We start from the raw sequence: 3,908 nt of genomic DNA on the forward strand, positions 1-3,908 counted from the left end.
CAGTAGTAACATTTAAAACTTAAGTTGCGCATTAAGCACCCGTGTTCAGGCATTGAGAGAAAAGGGCTGCCAAACGTGACTAGGGCTACAACTGACATGCAGAATTTAATGCCGTTTAAGACCACGTTAACTGGCCATGACTCAATTGCTATGGATTTTGGATATTTGTTGTGGCACCAGAGAGGTCTGGGGCCACAAAAACTACAAGTTTCCCAAGCATTCCTAAGGGGCGCCATGACAGTTAAAGTGGAATCAAACTGCATTCATTCTGCAATGTGGGCGAAAACAGCATCAAGGGAATCTGACCACAACAACTGTGAGAGAGTTGTAGGGTCTGACTGACTCTCTGCAAAGCTATCAATTTCAGGATCAGAGGAACAATTTATTCTATGGGGACAGAATTCTTATATGGAGGAGGAAAGGCCCCCATGCTCCCTGTTTCTTCTCTCCATTACAGACTACTAACTGGATCCAGACTACTCAGAGCAGCCAGCGGGGAGAAAGCTTTGGCAGCCTTAGTGATCGTAAAGCTTACCACTTACCATAAGGCCCAGTTGTTGCCTCTTTGCCTTCCCACGATGAGATTAGGGGACTCTCTGAACACTCTTGATAGAACAGGCAGAGAACAGAAGGGAGAGAGAAAAACACATGGAGTGTGCGTTAATCAGCAGGCACAGACTAAGTTCATTTCTACATGGTTGACATGGTGTAAATGAACCAGTTTCCCACCTCCCAGGTGTGTCATTACGGGGGTTGTGGGACTACACAAGGGGGGGCACCAGCCCTCCATAAACATTGCCTTTGGCAGAACTGGTCGTGGCATTCTCTGATCCCTTTTAAAATGCTGGGGTTCGTGGAAGAGAGGGTGCGAGTGGGGCCCGGCTCCGTGCGAATGAGAGTTCGGAGAGGTCTTGGTTGTTTTTACATTTTCTTTTTTAAAAAATCACGGTTACCAAGTTTCTCACTTTAACCACATAAAATCTTTTGACGGAGTACACCATCTAGTCATTTTTGGACCATGGGCCGCCCTTAAAGTGAAGCACATGGGTGTTTCTTGGCAGGAGGTTTTGCCCTGCCTTCCCTGAGAAGGTGTGCCTGCCAAGGTCACCCCCCTCACGGTTTACGGCTGAGTGGAAACTGAACCCTGGTCTCCAGCGTCGTGGGCGAACATTTCAAACAACTATACCATGATGTGCTCCTAAAGGAAACTATGTACATCTAAATTCGTTTAGGGCTATGTTTATGTAATTTTAAGGTACAATTTTAATTTTGCTAAGTGTTTATGTCACACTGTTGTGCTACATTCAGTGATATAAGGGAATTCTTGATTTATGAGAAAAATTAGTACAAAAAACACATTACTAAGATTCTATTATGGTGAAGCCTCCAGATGGCATGATTTCCCCATTAAATAGCATGCTCCTCTCTATCATGTTCTGTTTTTTGCATTAAAAGAAACAGAAAATTGGCCATCTGGTTCAGTTCCCGTTTCCTTCAGAGGGAGTTTGGATTGATGCAGTTACAGTCTCTGGATCCTGTGTATTCTCCCAGCCCTTGTCCCATTATTACTTGCCTACATTTACCTCTCAGCGTTCATGCGGTGCATGGCTTGGGGGAAAACGTTACCTTTTGGACTACATCCCAGGGTATCCTCTGGCCATCACAAGCACTGACCTTTTCTATACTCTGTAAGTAAGTGTCTTCAAATTCTGGAATTCTAGCCTTTGCCTCGGAAATCTCATTCTTCACATAAACAGGATACCCTGAACCCAGCTGGTTCTGAGGGTGCCTTCAAACCAGCAATGCTATGAGTTTGCAAGCCTTTCTGTGGCCAGAAAAGTGAAATCCAGAAATAGAGAAGCTGAGAGTCTCAGGCTGTTGAAAGCAGAACAGGAACTACAACCAAACTCAAAGTACAGGTCAGGTCATATGGAAACCCATAGTCCTACCCATGACATCCCACAGTTTCTGCTAGATTCAGATTCTACTTTCACTGTCGAAGGCCTTAGAGGCCCCGTAGCCTTCCTTGTTTCTTGAACTTTAAAACTTTATTTAAGTAAAAGAACATTAGCCAAATGCTGGCTGTGCTCCATGATGGAGGCTCGATTCTCTCTGTTCCTTACCAGCTTCGTTGGACAAGTACTCTTCTTGCTAGAGTTTGAGTCTCCTTTATCCAAACGTTTAGGGACTAAAACTGTTTTGATTTCTGATATTTTTGCATTTCTGATTACCTGTGTTTTACAGGACATGATGCCGATATCTTTAAGATGGACCCACATCTAAAACATTTCCAACTTAATTATGTTTTGTAACTTATGCCTTATACACACAGCCGAAGCTAATTTTTATATCATATTTTTAATAATTTAGTTGCATGGAACAAAACTGTGTTAACACTGAACCGTCAGAACGCAAAGGTGTTATGCCTCAGCCACCTCGAAGAAAGTTTTGTTTTTGGAATATTTTGGATTTTGGTAAATTCTCTTCCCCTAGCTAAAATTTCCTTGAATAAAAACTAGAACTGGGACATATCCTGTATGGCTTCTATGTCACTGAGGTCATGAAATTTGTCTCTGGGTTTTAGTCCATCATTTAAATGAGCTTTTTAAAGGCCTTGAACCCTACCTCCCCCCCCCCAAAAAATAGGTTGAGGAGCACCTGCATATCCCCTTTAGACCCAAAAACCAGAGCGGATTTGCTGCGACGGAAGGCCACAGCTGCACAGCTGGTGTCATGTCCGTACTTTCTTTTGATCGCTTCGGCACCTCCTGACAACTTTGGGCTACGTCCCCGCGGAAGCACTCAGCTGGCCATCAAGGGGAGTAGAAGCGGGTAGCCTAGAAGGAGACAGACATCAAAGAGGACTGGCATGAGAAGGTCCGGGGAATTCAGAATTAATCTGCAGCGGGTGGCGCAGGCCCAGTCAAACCCAGTTGTAAAAGCACAAAAACACACTTGATAGACCCGCCCGCACAGAGCAGAGGATTTCTGGGGAAGCCTCCTTCCCTCCTCCCCAAATGATCCCGAAGCCAAAGGGAGAACTTGCAAGAAGAGATGCGGCTTAAGCTGGAATGGCTCCCGCTCCTTTTGGTGCGCAGGTATTGCAGATCAGGGGAGTTTTTAGCCTTGGTTCGCCGATGTTTGGAGGTCAGCTCCCACAATAGTTCGCACCACGGCCCATGTGACTAATGTTTCTAGGAACGGAAGTCCAGCCTTTGGAGGACCAAAAGTGGGAACCCGGTTTCAGGGGCTGCGGCCAGCGCTCCCAATACGAACCATGCTGGTGGGCTGAGGGGGGCTCTAGTCCCAAAGACTCGAGGGGCAGAGCTAAAGAAGACGGGGTAAGGGTCTGAGGGTTTAAAAGTGGGGGGGGCAAACGGTGGCGCCCAAAGCTGTTTCGATGGTTCTCAACTCGTGCAGTTTGCCGGCCACAGTGGGGGACAGGGCTGGGCACAAAGGGGAAGGGCTGGGGGATTCAGCTGGCACGCTGAACAGCCCCATGACGACAGTTGCTTGTTAATATTTGGGAAAAAGGGCACGGGTGTGTGTTAAATCCGCTGTCACCCCACGTTTTTCAGCTGCGCTGAAAAGTTCGTTTCTTTATTCTGGCGCCAGTTTCTCTCGTTGTCCTCAGCTTGGGTCAGATGTACTGCACTGAAGTCAATGGGGCAAGAGAGCAAATTAACTCAGCCAGGGGGGAGAGGAGGGGGACGTGCCGTGCCAGTGAGGCGCAGGCAAAAGCAATCTGCCATGGATAACTTGTGCATCTCAACCACGCTCTGAGGTTGGCTGGCCACGGTCCGGGTTGCATCTACGGTAGACTAGAGATGTAGGATATGGACAAAATGGAAAGCCCAGTGTAGTCATCTTTGTTTCTGGGGAGAGTTTTGGGGCGATCTGCTCTAGGA

This window comes from Sceloporus undulatus, chromosome 6, assembly GCF_019175285.1.
Source record: "Sceloporus undulatus isolate JIND9_A2432 ecotype Alabama chromosome 6, SceUnd_v1.1, whole genome shotgun sequence".
Lineage (NCBI taxonomy): Eukaryota > Metazoa > Chordata > Lepidosauria > Squamata > Phrynosomatidae > Sceloporus > Sceloporus undulatus.